The 17,115-nt window shown below is 40.4% G+C and overlaps 1 protein-coding gene across 2 annotated transcripts in view; it reads left to right on the top strand.

Moving 5' to 3' along the window:
- Positions 1–17,115, top strand: part of syt9b (synaptotagmin IXb) — an 88,862-nt gene that overhangs the window by 54,183 nt on the left and 17,564 nt on the right. The gene's annotated exons all lie outside the window — the stretch shown is intronic.

Here is a 17,115-nt window from a genome sequence, read left to right on the forward strand (position 1 = left end):
GCCATTTGAACAAAGAGATGCTGAAGTCAGGTAGACAAGTGAGTCAAGGACAAGGGTGGAATAATTAATTTCGTTTTGAGCCTGTAAACAATTTACAGAATAAAAAATAGGCCAAGGCTCTTGATTATGGATGCAGTCGATGTTTTCTGTGCTTTGTCTTTGTAATGACATATCCATTAGTCGTACAGAAATAGTTTGTGTTTAGCACAATAAAACACGCAACCAACATGGCGGTGATGCTATACACCTGCAAAACATAATCAGTTGTCATTGTAAGCTTGCTTGCATGATGATGTTTGCATTTAGCTCAGTTAGCAACGCCTCACTGTTACCATACGAGTGTAGAGGTTGTTGTGCGCCAAGTTGAATAGATGCACTCAGGCAGGTAAACGATGGCTGTAGCTTCTGGGTGTGAAAAGTGATGCTTGTGCAGAAATGCTTTAAACCCCTCTTATTAACTATTCGTAAACTGTTTACTGTAACATTTCTGTAATGAAGTGCCTTGATATTAGTTGTTGAGGTACCTTGCTGATGCATTTGTAGTCAAACCATTTACTTTTTCCCTTACCTCTTGCCGCAGCCCTTTGCTCTGAAACCAAAGACATGATAGTGTGAGTTACATTTTTCAGTTTAGTAGATTTTGCCCTGATTGCAATTCCAGAACCAAAGTGTCCACCAAACAGAACATGTCCTTTTGTCCTATTATGCAACTCCTGTATCAATTGAGCATTCAGTGCAATTGTGATTTTTCTTTGTTGTTTCTGTTCCCTTGTCTAATAACTGTTGCAAGCAGCATTTTACATGCAAATGATTAATTAAGAGTGTTTACATAGCTGAAGATGGTGTTAGACTTGTGTTCCTGCTTTTATCTGTGATTCTGTTTATAAAAGAGGCCCATACGTTTGCACGTCTTTAGAAAAGCATCTGACAAATACAGTGCATATGAACATGTGTGCCAAAGTGTCAGGATTGTGACCACCACTCAGCCTAATTTTGAGGCTTTGAAACTTACAAGGCCAACGCAGCTGCTCCTCATCAACTAATTAAGTTCAAAGAGAGAAAATGATCGTTAGCTGGGCCAGCGTTAAACCAGTTCTGACCTGTTTGTGCCTCGTTAACTACAGTGATGTGAAGACGCAGTGGGACAACACTCCCACCTCATAAACACACACATACTAATCTCGTTGGTTCACAAATATTGTTTCCACACTGCGCAGACTCAACAGCATTGCCAACTAAATAAGGTCAGTCTAATTGGGTCAGGCCCTCCTCTGAGACTTTCAATATGTGATGTATAGCTGTCCTGTCTTGTATGTCCAAGTCATAAGGCGTCCACTTTCTAGATATAATGCCTTTTTAACCATCCACCTTAACACCATAGATAAAAATGGACACTGACAGACATCTCCAACTCTGCATAGTTTACCTTTACCTTTATTTTCGTTTTAAGCAAGAGGATATACAGTATAGTTCAAGATGTCAAACTCAATCATACGTGAACTTTAGTTATAATGAAACAGTGCCATTAATACAGGTTCTATTTGACTGAATCACCTGTACTTCAAGCTGCAAGGCTGAATTAGAAGTCACTTTCTATTTTTTGAATTGGTGAATGGGTTTTTTGAACAAGAACACCAACTTTGGCAGATGGATAGTTTGGATTGGTGAAGCTGTATGTGGTCGTTATTAGGTTGAGTTTGGTTATCACTGAAGTATATTTTTAACCTGTGTCACATCAAGTCAAGAATAGACCAGAAAGAGCCCTGGTACTATGAAAAAGATCACACTCAACACACGTAAAACAACGGACATGTCAGCCTCTAGAAAATGAATGAAATCAACTGGTAAATGGATACATTTAAACACAAAGGCCTCCATCACATAGTTTATATTGTGTCCACTGACTCAACTCTCTGAGAGCCACTGTCACACAGTGGGTAAACAGAGAGGGTAAAACTATCTCACTCTTGCTTATCACTAGGAAATCATAGTTATACACTATTCTATCAATTTACAGTGGAAACCGCATTTTCTATTTTTTTAATGTGACAAGAACAGGAAGAGAGCGAGATCATGCTGAGTTGCATGCTGAACATTTTGTAAATGTTTTCAAAGTATTTTCTCCATATATCTTAATATGACCCAATCTGACTTTTAGCTGGTTAAATTTCACAGGATTAAAAAGGATTTTTGTAAAGTTGCTCGGCAGGTCTTTTATTTTTATTTTGCTGCATTCATGTCAATTTTGTAAAAAATTAAAAAATATGACGTTGACGGCTTGTACAGCAAGTAACGTTAATCCAAACTGTAACTTGAGTCTCTCTTAGCCTTCAGATTAGGCGTCCATAAACGAGGTTACACGTGTAACTGTGCTTCTCTGTTTCCAGAAAGCAGTCAAAGCCCAGAAATCTGTTAAAACAATCCCATGTTTTTATATGCATGCACAAAATACATAGATAATGATTGTTCTCTCTTATTTTTACAGAGAACCAGTTTGATTACTCAGATTTGTGTCTGCACAGCCATGTGAGCGTCTCAGGATTTTAGGTCTATGAGGGAGGTCTAAAGAAAAATATAAAGTTTCTATTACCTCTTTCACTATCCCCAGCAGAACTAGGTTACCTCCCTTGAGGTTACAGATTGGGACCCCGTGTTGGTCTTCTCACAGTGTCTGTGCATTAATCATGGCTCTTGGCAGTGAATGAACCCCTAGCCATTGCAGGCCATATGCACTGGACTCTAATGCATACATGTTTCTGAGTTGCATGCTTATAGACATCAGAGCCATGATGTCTATAAGTTATGGTTATGTATATAAGGTTAGGCATAAAAGCAAATTCTCAAGATCTTGAACCTGTTACTCTAGCATGTTGATTTTTAATTAAAATTAACATATTTCTAGAGTTTTTATAGCCCCAAGCAAGTAATAGAAAGATGTTTTGTGAATTTGTGTCAGAGTTATAACACTTGTTATGTTGTTGTTGTTGCTGTTAATGTGATTAATTACTGGAGCAGCTTTTGAAATCCTACTCTGGAATGCTTTGCTGGCACAGGAAGGAATGCAGCTTCACTTTGTCCTCTATTTTTCAGTAGCACTGCAAAGGACTTCAGTCATATTAAAAAAAAGATATTATACATACGGGGATTTTAGCGATGATGAATTAGGAAAAGGTTAAAATGGCCAGATTATATATCAAGACGCATACTTTTCGTTTTCATCAGTGGATTACCAAATGGGTGAAAAGGAAGTTCTGCATAACATTGTCCTAAAACTAAAAGCTTACTGACTGAACTGCTTCAGTTATTTTGGGAGTTTTGTCTTTACTCATCTCTTTTCACTTTCTATGTGTTTACAGACCACTCTGCATTTAATCATAAGTTATTATTTATTTCTGGATCCCACCCTCACCTTGAACTCAGATGGCCCCGCCCCTCCCTGAGCCTAGTTCTGCCGTAGGTTTCTTCCTGTTAAAAGGAAGTTTTTTCTTCCCACTGTTGCCACATGCTCTTATGATTGTTGGTTTTCTCTATATTATTGTTGGGTCTTTACCTTACATTATTTTTATAGAGCGCTTTTCTACTCTCTCAAAGTACTCAAAGCGCTCTATACAACATGCCACATTCACTTTCTTCTAAACTTTGAGTGCTTCCTAACCAGGGATTGAACTGGTCAGTAGGTGACCTGCTCTACCTCCTGAGCTACAGCCACCCCACTATTACCTTTACATTTAAATGTAATAAGATTTTGAAAATTCATGTTGTCCAGCTAAACTATACTAATGGAAACATAAACTGGAACAAAGAGCTAAGACTTGAGTTCCGAAAGAAGAAGAAAATCTGATATAAACAATAAATAACTAAGAACAAAACCAAAAAGTAAAAAAAAATTTAAAGCCCAAGAAAACTCAAAATTCTGGGTTGGGGACTCAAAACCTTGACAAGCCCTTTCTATATGTTATCTGCATTTTCTCCCTTGAGCTATGCAGCTTCCTTGAATTATTTGCTTTCCAGCAGATGACTTTTTGCCATATAGACGTCTCTGTCCTCTTTCTTCTTAGCGAAAGATTTTTGGGGACAGCAAGGACAATAAAGAGCTCAGAGCCACTGTAACCTGCAGCGTCTGCAGGGCCAGTCAATACTATTGACTGCAATCTGCTTGGCCTGTAATTAGGACAATGATGAATGGGGTCAGCATGTACATTCAAAGTGTGAGTGTGTGTGTTGTTAATTCAGTAAAGGAGCTTTCCATTTCCCGACAAGGTCCTTTATCCATAATAATGGCATTTTTCCTGATTCATTATAAGATTTCTACGTTTCTTAAGTCTTGCTGTAAAGGTATATGCTTTATACGTACATGTACAATGTATTTATATTGAGACAATAAGAGTATGAAATGCCCCCCAAACTGTTCAGTAGCTTGTTATACAAAGCAAACAACTACTGGTAAATTCTACTTCATGTTCATGCATGCACTCAAAACGTGTACTTGCTAAAAACGCTGAGAGTGTATGTGATTGACCTGAAAGGTATGTATCTATCCTCACCTGGTTTAATGTTCAAACCCTTTCCATGCAGGTGAAATCTAGGCTTGCTTGTCCTGTTCAGACACCAATGAAGGTCATAGGAAACAAATAATATCCTATTCAGTGTGTATGTATATATATATATATATATATATATATATATATATATATATATATATATAATAGCAGTCTTTCCTCAGAGGAGCAGATAGGATATTGGCATTCCAAGTCCTCTATTCTCAGCAGACGTTTTTACCCTCTAAAATATCCTGTTAACCCTTTAAAACCGATCAGAGCGGGCACGCTCCGTTTTGTGCAACTACTTTAAAATCCCGGTAGCTCTGCAACCATGTGAGCTAGCGCAATAATTTTTTTTGCATATGAAACTGGAGGAGTTGTACTTACATCTTATGCCATCAGCTTGTCCTCGGTCACAGTTTCCTTCCACATAAAGCTTTGCAAAAACTGCATAAAAAGCGCTTGCAGCAACAAAAACATAATATTCCAGAAACACGCCTTGCCGATCCGATCAGCTGTTCATAACACTTCCTACGTTGGAATAGATGTCAGCGCGAACTATCGCATGTCCGCCATGACCTGCCCGAAACCGGAAGTGACGCAATTTTTGCGGAAATGTAGTTTTTATTACCGTCAGGGCCTCATGTATGGAACGCCAGGACTGCCATAATGAATTAATTAAATACACCATTAAATAATTAATTAAATGTGGCAATAATTAATTAAAATTGGAATTAATTAATTAAATAAATAGTTATGACACATGTAATTAATTATTGACACATTTAATTAATTATTTATGTATTTCACATTTTAATTAATTATTGACACATGTAATTAATTAATTATTGACACATTTAATTAATTATTTATGTATTTCACATTTTAATTAATTATTGACACATTTAATTAATTATTGACACATTTAATTAATTATTTAATGATATATTTATTTATTTCATTTTGGCAGTCCTGACGCCTGGCTCTCGTCATGAAATAATTTTATCTGTCAGCCTCACCCATCAAACTCAGGGGGCGGGGTTAACGCTGCCCATGCAGCTTCTCTAACATTTGATTGGTTGCCGTGCAAAGTAAGTCAAAACAGGTCGATCCTAGAAAATCGATTGCTTGTGTAGACTTGGGGCAGCCAGTTATCCCAGAATGCAGATCAAATCACAAGCAGCAGTGGTGGTGGTGTAGTTTTAAAATACCCCGTTTTTCTGTCACCAGCTACACTTTTAACAGTGTTTTAGCCGCGAATGTCGCGACGTATGTCTGGTCAGGTTGTCAACATAGAACATGTTTGCAAAAGTGCTCAGATGTTTTCAGAGATTTCACTAGCTCTGCTAACAGTTAGCATGCAGAGTGCACCGAGGGGGTTACGTTAACCGGTTTGTTTACATATTCCACTCTCCGTGTTCCACATGTTGCATTCGCAGATTCTCATTTTCACCGAACGATCGTCTCTTTCCGCCTGGTCTTGTGTCTCTGTGCTTCTGTAACATAAAGAACGAGCTGACATTTTTCTCACGAAACCAGCGATCAGCTCAACAGACCCTCAGTTTACCTGCATGCATCCTCCTCCTCATCTGTCAGCTGTTTAACACCTGCTGCTAATTCAAGAAACACGCCTAGTTACCTGGTGATAGTCACAGTTTAACTGGGCAGCCGGTGCTCGATATAACGCAATGTCAGCGCATTTTTCTGCACAAGATAAGTAAATATAGTGTTTTCCCCGAGCGCAGAGCTGCTGGAGCTCGTTTCCTTACAGAGCACTTTATAGGCGAACAGCTTTATCAGCGGCTGATGTCCAATCACCGGCACACAGCTTTGAAACCTCAGCTGAGTTTTAGCTCTCAGTGGTTAAACGCTGGACTTCATTCACTCAGGTTCTGTCTGTCGGGTCACGTTTACTTCGCTGTTTTATTTACAACTGAGCAAATCGGTTTGGCTGAGGTTAAAGTTACGTTTCATAACTGCATAGTTTCACAGACGTTTAATGGTTCACTGGCACATGTGTTAGACTGAACTATCATCTAAATATCATCTGTTTTTTAATAGTTATTCAACTGTATTCTAAGCACCAGCTGTCTGTTAGAATGTGATTTTTTTTCTCTCTCTGTTGGCAGAGGTATAAAAATGCGCAGGAAAATCTGACATGCATGGCGAACTTCACCGACGATATTTAGGGAGGAATAAACACACATCAAACATAAATGAACCATTTGTCTGTCTCCATAATTGAGAGAATTTTCTCTTCTTATGGAGACACTCTCTCTCTTTTTTTTTTCTTTTTTTTTTTTTTCGGTCATGTTATGTTTACCTGTCAAAGGCTTGTTACAAACTATGAAACACATTGTGCAGACTTCTGGATGTTAGAAGAAAACTAATACTGCTCATGAATGAGACTAAAGGCAGGAAGGTGTCCTTTAAAACTAAACATGTTAATAGGACCTCCCTGTTTATATCATAGTTTATGATATAGCACGTGTATTTCAGTAATAGCCTGCTGAGGCCACTATACGTGCTGGCCTCATATCAAATGTGAAGGCAGACTGAGTCTATGTTTGACGTTTTTTATATCTAATCTTCCTTTTCAAACATTTAAACAGCAGCGAGTCTGCAGCTGAGGGAATACAAATTCAAATTGTCGGAACAGGTTTGCTCGTTTCTTGGATTCATTTGGTGATTTATTAAATGTATAACTGTTATTCTAATCTGCTGCTGAGTCTCTTACACTTTTCTTTATGCTGTATATTTTCACGTCTCTGGAATAGTTGGCAGTTAGATAGTCAGCTGGGAAACTTTGTGTTAACTCATGGAGCTGAGGATATCGTGGATATGCTGACCTCGCTGCGTGGTGTACAGAGCGAGGTCAGCATGATTAATATTCACAATAAAAATATTAGCCGAACATCATGAAGTCTGTATGTGTTTCATAGTGTCGAACAACCTTCGTACAGTTAAAGCCAGCAGTTACTACATGACGGAAACACCAACGTTATCTCTTTTATGTGTTTATACACAGGTCACGCTGATTACTGAACAAAAACCCAAAGATCAGATGTTAAACAGATTTATTTGCTCTCTCTCCTCCTTAAACATGTTTTTAATGTTAGTTATAATTCAGAATTGGCGACTGAAACACGTAGTACACATAAGAACATCAGGAAATAAAACATCGATAAATATAACCTCAGTAAAAGAAGTCAGCGGGGGTTACTACAGCTGTGTACCGGGGCCTGCGCTTTGTCGGTGGGATTGCTTGCGAGGCGAGCGGGTCTATCCCACGCTTTGCCGTGAGACTGGGCAGACATCTCCGAAATCATCGAAACACTTTTGCAAAGAGGCTGTATCTTGACAAACCGACCAGACACATGAAGATTAAACCACTACATTCTCGGCTAAAAAAATATTAAAACGGTATTTGGTAACACACAAACAGGGTTTTTCAAAGCTCAGTTCTGTTAGCTTCCACATGCCGGTTGTTGTGTGCTAGAAACAATGGCCACCAGGCCAAAGCAATGGTTTTGACTCGATCAGCGTTAACCCCGCCCCCTGAGTTTGATGGGTGAGGCTGACAGATAAAATTATTTCATGATGAGAGCCAGGCGCCAAGACTGCCAAAATGAAATAAATAAATATATCATTAAATAATTAATTAAATGTGTCAATAATTAATTAAAATGTGAAATACATAAATAATTAATTAAATGTGTCAATAATTAATTAATTACATGTGTCATAACTATTTATTTAATTAATTAATTCCAATTTTAATTAATTATTGCCACATTTAATTAATTATTTAATGGTGTATTTAATTAATTCATTATGGCAGTCCTGGCGTTCCATACTCATGAGCCTATACTGGTGTTTTTAAAAGTTATGTTTGACTTTATGACTTTCTGTGTTGATTCTGGGATGCTTAGGACTCATATTGCACTGCTGGAAATATTTTATTTTGATATATATGCTGTTTTTGCACTATAATATTTATTTTCGTTTTTCCTGCAGTGTATAAAAATTGGTGTTTTTCAAAAATAAAACTATGAAGACACTCAAAATAAATTTCCTGTGGTAGGAAACTATTTTGTGCAACTTTTCTGTATTTACAGTTTTGAGGGATAAGCCTCTTAAATTTCTCTAACTAGAAATATATGTTTAAAAAAAACAAAACGATTTTCAATTTTTTTGTAGTTTATTGCACTTTTTTGCAATTTATGTAATTACTATGCACTTAATGCATACATATTATTAAAATTTAGGATGTAATGGTTGTAATGATGTATAGCAACTTGAAATGCTCCCAAAAATGGCTCCACAGCATGTAAAAATATAATATAAGCTCTGGCGGGCTTGGTTCTATGGTAGGTCTTAAAGGGTTAAAGAGGGTAAAAAGCTAAATCGCCAAAGCTGTAACGTAGTGGCTATAAAAGGTAATATGGACTTTCTAGTACTAACATCTCAGAGGTAATTGGACAATTAACTCACAAGTCATTAGGCTGAAGAAGCAAAGAGAGAGCAAAAAAAGTTAGGAATGGGCAAATCAGTCTGTTAATCTTAGATTGACTAGAGTAAGCATGCATTTTATGCACAGTGTGCCAGAGGAAGAAATGTTCGGATCTATGGATGCATCTCTGCTGGAACCCATGTGACAGAGCAACTTTTCCTTTATAAGTTGCAATGGATTTAGTTTGCTTCTTTACAGATTAAAGTCTTACACTAGTCTTACTCGACTGGACGTTATGAAGGATCCTTTTGCCTAACCTGATTCTGCCAGGGTGTATTTATTTATGCAGCTGAAGTTCAGCCTAGTCAGTGATTTATTTATTTCCACCATGTTCATCCAGGCAGATATATTGTACTTCTGACTGGCTCTCATGTAACAGGATTTCCAGTGTTTAAGGGAGTCAAATGCTCTGATGCTTACTTTTTGGTCCTTGTAGTTTTCATTTCTTTTACTATTCAAACTGAAAAGATGAAAAAGAAAAGAAAAATCTTGAAAATTTGATTGTAATCATAAATAACACTGCAGTGCATATAGTACACAGAGAATTTGTCACAATCAGATTGTGGCAGTTTACAGATATTTATTCCAGAAACAAGAAACATCTAACATCTAATGAAAGGTTGGAATAACAGACTCGGGTACTCCTCTGCAGGAACAGGAACGGGCAACAGGTGTGATCACTGAAGCGAAGGTAACCCAGCCCACATCTCTAAAAGGAAAACAATTTCTTGGCTCAAAGGGACCATGAGTTTTGGGCAGGAAACAAAGGGGGTTGTTACCCTAAAGAGGTCTTGATAGGAGAGCTTCCAGTAACTGCAGAGGTGGAAGTGTTAAAAGCATATTTAATCCAAGTTAGATAGTTAATACAGGAGGTAGGATTTGAAGAAACAAGACAACGTAATCCAACTTCTAACTCCTGATTTGGTCTCTTAGTTTGGCTGCTTGATTGGAGATGGAACCCTGAAGACAAGCTAATAACACTAGGTCTAAATGCCCCACAACAAGTCTTCCCTACTTAGGAGATTAATTGAAGGCCTCTATCTGATACTGTATCAACAGAAATGGGAGAACACGTGCTGGACAAGTAGTTGAGCAGTCTCTGTGGTCAAACGGGGCTTGGGTAATGCTATAAAAGGAGCAGCTTTAGAAAATCTATTGATAAGGGTGAGCATTATATAGTTGCCTTCAGAGGAGGGCAGACCAGTAAAAAGATCCAGAGCTATGTGTGACAGAGAGTGACTAGGAACTGGCAGGGATAGCAATTGACCAGAGAAAAGTGGTTAATAGCTTTGTGGTATTCCAAGTTTCTGAATAAATTGACTGTCTAACAAGCTTTGTTTAGCTCCAGAGTCAATTACAGCTTGGAAAGTCACAGAATCCTGAATAAAACAGAAGGATGCTGGCAACAACATTTTAGAAACAGTTTTAAATTGGGTGCTTTCCACCAACATCCCCACTTCTCCTGGGAGGCATTTTCTTTTGGCCTCCTGGGGCTAATGAAATGGCCGGGTTGGCCACAGTAGATGCAGACTTCAGCCTTGATCCTTTTCTGCAATTCTTGCAAAGTTAGTTTAAGCACGGCTGAGCTGCACTGACTCCTCAGAATGATCCTGTCCACTGACACCGGAAGTGGAAGTTAGAGAGGATCAGGTGGTAGGAACCGCGGATAACTGGAATTTAAGGTTTCTCTCCAGAACCTGCTTCTGCTGGTGATAGTTAACTTTTATGGTTAATGAGATTAAATGATCCAAACTGGCAGGGTCACCTTGAGAAGATAGCTCATACCTGATAGAACATATACTCTCGTTTCAGCATCCAAAACTCAACAGAAATTGCTGCACACTTTCACTTACTTGACATAAATTTTAAACCCTCCTTGCTGCCTCTTCCTCATGAAAAGGATGGTCAAAAACCATCCTGAATCCTCCACAAATCATTCATAAATGAAGGGCTCAACAGGGTTATTGTTTGGGTAAGATTCTTCCCACAAGAGAGCCTCATTAAGTGGTGCATTTAAGAGGGGTCATTTGTAAAGGAGCAAGATGTTTAGCTAAACAACAGTAACCATTGCAACAGAAACCATCCACAATAACCCAAATGACTTCCAAAGGGCTCAGGACATGGAACAGATGGAGGGCAGGGGTTCAGCTTCAACCATCTGAGGCGTGCCTGTGGGTTCAGTGGGGCAAGGCTGTGTCAGCTCATGATTTGAATTGCACTGTTCATTTCATTTATTTCGCCATTTCTTTCTGTTCATTTGAGCCATTGGTGGACTACTTGTAGCTGCTCAGCTGACAAGCTCTGAATCTGCTCGTGTTGGCCAACCAACAACATGACATGGGACACAGCTGCACGCATGGCCAAATCGTTCTGTCATAATGAATTGGAAAAAAGACTCAAAAGGAGGACTCTTACGTCAGTTTACAGATCATTATTACAGCAACAATACCAAATAATTAATCAAAGTAACCGAATCGGGTAAGTGCTGCTCTATAGGAATGGGTCAAAGTTTCCTGTCGGAGAGGGAAACAGGAGTTAGCTGAGATCCACGTGAGTATGAAGTACTTGGTTATCTTTAGCAGCTGACTGCAGGGGAGTATACAGGCAGCCAATGGAGTCCAGAGGGAAAGAGAAAGAAATGAATAAGCAGAAGAGAGCAGGCAGGCAAGTGAGCAAAGCACATCTTCCTCCAAAAAGAAGGTGACTGGCTGGAGTTAAGCAGGTAAGTGTGGCAGAGAGAAACTAGAGATCTTTCAGGCTGGGGAAGATGGAGGACTCTGTCTTCAGCTGTTGTTCTTCAAAGTATCACTGGGAAGGAGACAAAAGAGCATGGTCTCAGACCGAACACACACAAGGAAAACTTGATTTACAGCAGAGGGCCCGATCACCACCATAGGCAATAATGATCTGGCAAGAAATATGAGCACCACCTGGTCCTTAAATATGGCATAGCTTGAGTTTGACCGCTAAAGAGCCCAGCACCCCACTACTCACAGGGCAGGCCATCCAAAGAACCTGACCCATTACTACCCCTGAGAGTAGTAATTGAGTAAGGAGATAAAGGGAGAGAAGAAAGAGAATTGGGGAAACCGAAAACCTCCCATTACAGAGCACAATAACCTTAACGCAATGATTCATTGACATATCTATATATGTATCTCTCTCTCTCTATATATAGGGGTGCAACGATATTCGTATCGATATTGAACCGTTCGATACAGTGCTTTCGGTTCGGTACGCATATGTATCGAACAATACAACATTTGTAATTTATTTTATCAAATTTCCTTCTGACGATGCTGTCTGTGTTGAACGCTCAGTGAATCTGCGTTCGACTACTCCGCCTAGGCTGCACTGTCGAGCGCAGATCCGCTGAGCGCTCAACACAGACAGCATCATCAGAAGGAAGAGCACAGGGCAAGCTAGCCAGACAGAAGTTAAGCTCTCCTTGCAACATGGCAAATTGAACCCCCCCCCACCCTCATTCAGATCTGGCGTTTGGAATTATTTTGGTTTTCATGTGACGTATGACCCTGAAGGTAAGCGAGTCATGGACTAAAGTAAAACAGTATGTTGGATGTGCCACGCAATGCTTAATTACATGGGTGGGAACTAGTGTGTTAGCGCAGTTAGCTCATTAACGTGTTGGCCGTCTAGCCCCATGCACGGGACGATCAGGGGTAGCTGGTTAACGGAGATTTGCCGTGTTGTGGTTAAGGTCATTTCAACGAGATTAACCTGAAAGCACTAGTGGGAACACAACGAATATGACTGCACATTTACATCATCCTAGTGCAAAGACAAGTGGAAGCAGACAAAAACGACAAGCATGCATGCTACAAACTTTACCCGAGTCATTTAGACAGCCGTTAGCACATGATTCTCCTTATGGGGACCTGCTATGTTTAATATGCTGCTGAGAATATGGCCCAGAAGAAGCGTATAGTATAGCTTTTATTTTGGAAAGAGCCATTTCTCTGTAATAAACTCTCTTTTCCAAAGATGAGTGATTCCTCAATCAGATACAGGGCTCGCAAAATCGCTAGCTCGACGTCCCGGGGCTAGCGATTTTTCCAGTCGGGCTACCAAAATCTATCTCTGCCCTGCCCGTCGGGCTATCGTAGGAAGGAAAAATATATGTCAATGCTTTTGCATTCTTTCGGAAATGTAGCTGGGTAATTATGTCATTGGCATCAGTGAGCCACTGTCAATATGTGACATATTGAAATCGCGTTTGAATTTGCGCTTGTCTTTTGCTTTCACTTTGCAATTGCGCGAACTGTGTATAGAGAGCGACGGTACTGATTGGTGAGTGATGATAATTTGCGCACCAATTCCTCTGACATCATCTTATCAATCGTTAGCTTACTACGCAAACATGACGAGTGAAATCTCCCGCAGCAAGCTTAAACATGTGAGAGGATGCAGAGAATCGCTGAGCTTATGTGAATGTGTGTGTAAAAGCAGCAGGATATATATTTTAGTTCTGCTGAGCCAAATAAGACAGGTCAGGGTGAATAAGTGACAGCCAAAGAAAAGCTTACCACAAAACGGAAAAGTTATGACAAATCAGACTATAAGGCAAAAAGAAAGTGCAGCTTTATGGTCAGTGTTGGGGAGTAACGGAATACATGTACCGCCGTTACGTATTTAAAATACAAAATATGAGTAACTGTATTCCGTTACGGTTACCGTTTAAAAAGGTGGTATTTAGAATACAGTTACTTTGTTGAAATAAATGGATTACACTGCGGTACTTTCCTGTTTCATTTTGTCGCGGGTCAGGACTGTTTGGTTTTGTTTGACAGCTACGTTCTGTTGTTCCAGGCGGCAGCGTTACGGTTGCCATGGTTACAGGGCGACGCTCTCTCTCTCTGTCTCTGCGACTGTGTGTTTCCTGGGTGAGAGAGCGCCTTTTCGTTGTTGTTGTGCTAAGCTAACAGACAGAATGCTACAAGCATAGCTCTAAAGAATGTAGCATCATGGGCAGTGTAGTCCGTGTTGCAGGGAGAATGGACTGCCATACACGTTATGGGTCTGTGAGCGCGAGGAGGGAGAAAAAGGGGAGTGGAAAGGTACGAGTTGTCATCGAGGAAAAACGGGAGCTGGAACCATGTAAATATAATAATAACCACTTCAGCCAAGAAGAGTGCCTGACGAGCCCAGTTGTAAGTAAGCTATTAAGACTCAACTGTACACCGTGTTCGTGTTTTCCTCCGAAAACAATAAGTTCCGTTGGAGCAGTCTTTCAACGCCTCTCTCTGTCTCTCGCAAGAAAAGTTGACCCACACAACAAAGTAAAGCTATTTTTCGGCTACGAGCCGACAGGGACCCCGCCGTATTAGTCAGAGGTCCCTTTACTACAGTTCGGAGTCGCGGACCTTCAGTAATAGTAATAAATCACACAGCAATAGTACATTCACGTAGTTGTAAAAAGCATGATAATATATTAAGTAATCCAAAGTATTCAGAATACGTTACTGTCATTGAGTAACGTAACGGAATACGTTACAGAATACATTTTGGGGCATGTATTCTGTATTCTGTAATGGAATACATTTTAAAAGTAACCTTCTCAACACTGTTTATGGTTTCATGGACAAAATAATTTCTGTGGCTGCAATATGATGAGCTATATAACCATAAGTGGTCCGCATTCGCTGTCAAAATAAAAAACACGCAAAGGGTTAGGGTTAAATTTAAAAACTGTACTTTTGAGTTAAAATATATATTTATAATTTTAATCAATGACAAATTAAAAAGGCATGAACATTTTTTTTGTATCGAAAAAATATCGAACCGTGACACCAAAGTATCGAACCGAACCGAACCGTGAATTTTGTGTATCGTTGCACCCCTAATATATATATATATATATATATAGTCACCATCAAGTGCGGGATCTACCAAGGAGATGCTCTGTCCCCACTGCTGTTCTGCATAGGCCTGAACCCCCTCAGTGAGATCATTAACAAGACTGGCTACGGATACCGACTACGGAACGGAGCAGTTGTCAGCCACCTCCTGTACATGGATGACATCAAACTGTATGCCAAGAGTGAACGAGACATCGATTCACTGATCCACACTACCAGGCTATACAGCAATGACATTGGAATGTCGTTCGGACTGGAGAAGTGTAGTCGGATGGTAACAAAGAGAGGGAAGGTAGTCAGAACTGAGGGGACTGAACTACCAGAAGGCAACATTGCAGACATAGAGGACAGTTACAAGTACCTGGGGATCCCGCAGGCAAATGGGAACCATGAAGAGGCCGCTAGAAAGGCTGCAACCACCAAGTACCTGCAGAGGGTCAGGCAAGTCCTGAGGAGTCAGCTGAATGGTAAGAACAAGATCCGGGCCATCAACACGTACGCCCTGCCTGTGATCAGGTACCCTGCTGGGGTAATAGGCTGGCCAAAGGAGGAGATAGAAGCCACTGACATAAAGACAAGAAAGCTCCTTACCATGCATGGAGGGTTTCACCCCAAGTCCAGCACCCTGAGGCTGTACGCTAAGCGGAAGGAAGGGGGCCGGGGACTGGTGAGTGTCAGCAACACAGTCCAGGATGAGACAACGAACATCCAAGAATACATTGGGAAGATGGCCCCAACTGACCGAGTGCTCAGTGAATACCTCAGGCAGCAGAAACCCAAGAAAGAGGAGGGATACGAGGAACCATCATGGAAGGACAGGCCCCTGCACGGTATGTACCACCGGCAGATAGAGGAGGTGGCTGATATCCAGAAATCCTACCAGTGGCTGGACAAAGCTGGACTGAAAGACAGCACAGAGGCACTAATCATGGCAGCACAAGAACAAGCTCTGAGTACAAGATCCATAGAGGCTGGGGTCTATCACACCAGGCAAGACCCCAGGTGCAGGCTGTGTAAAGATGCCCCAGAGACAATCCAGCACATAACAGCAGGGTGCAAGATGCTAGCAGGCAAGGCATACATGGAACGCCATAACCAAGTGGCCGGCATAGTGTACAGGAACATCTGTGCCGAGTATAACCTGGAAGTCCCGAGGTCAAAATGGGAGATGCCCCCAAGGGTGGTGGAGAATGACCGAGCTAAGATCCTGTGGGACTTCCAGATACAGACGGACAAAATGGTGGTGGCTAACCAACCGGACATAGTGGTGGTAGACAAACAGAAGAAGACGGCCGTAGTGATCGATGTAGCGGTTCCGAATGACAGCAATATCAGGAAGAAGGAACACGAGAAGCTGGAGAAATACCAAGGGCTCAGAGAAGAGCTCGAGAGGATGTGGAGGGTGAAGGTAACGGTGGTCCCCGTGGTAATCGGAGCACTAGGTGCGGTGACTCCCAAGCTAGGCGAGTGGCTCCAGCAGATCCCGGGAATAACATCGGAGATCTCTGTCCAGAAGAGCGCAGTCCTGGGAACAGCTAAGATACTGCGCAGGACCCTCAAGCTCCCAGGCCTCTGGTAGAGGACCCGAGCTTGAAGGATAAACCGCCCGCAGGGGCGTAAGAGTTTTTTGTTTGTTTTTTTTTTTATATAGTCAGTAAAATTTAAAGTAGAAGAAGCATGAATGAAAGCTTTGTTTAAAGCTGTGGAGATCTAATGAGCCAGTAAAACTGTAATCAGTTTGCCATGGATACAGTGATTGTTAAAAAAAGAAGAATGGAGTATTTCACAGTCTAAGTGGCATCTAAGTGGTAGAAAAAGTTACTCTCAATCTACAAATGGAATGGAAATTTCTGAGTACAGATTGCAGCTGCTTGCAGTCAGATTCAGTTTATAGAAGTACAAAATACAATTATGTCAATAAAGCATGTGAAATGGGTAGGCCGTATAAAGTTGAGTAAAAACAAAATCTTTGTCAAGTCAGTTCACGTTTGTAAAATTATTTAAATACATATATGGCTGAGCAATGAGAACTTTACAGGTCCTAAATATTAGGATAGCATTTTCTGGGCACCCACTTTATTTTAGATGAATAATTTAACAGCAAATCTGCTTAATAAAGTAAAAGAGGAATACGTTTCTTGTCTAATGGAATGACTAACTCTATTGCCTTGGAGTGCAATTGTTC

This window comes from Astatotilapia calliptera, chromosome 7, assembly GCF_964374335.1.
Source record: "Astatotilapia calliptera chromosome 7, fAstCal68.1, whole genome shotgun sequence".
Classification (NCBI taxonomy): domain Eukaryota; kingdom Metazoa; phylum Chordata; class Actinopteri; order Cichliformes; family Cichlidae; genus Astatotilapia; species Astatotilapia calliptera.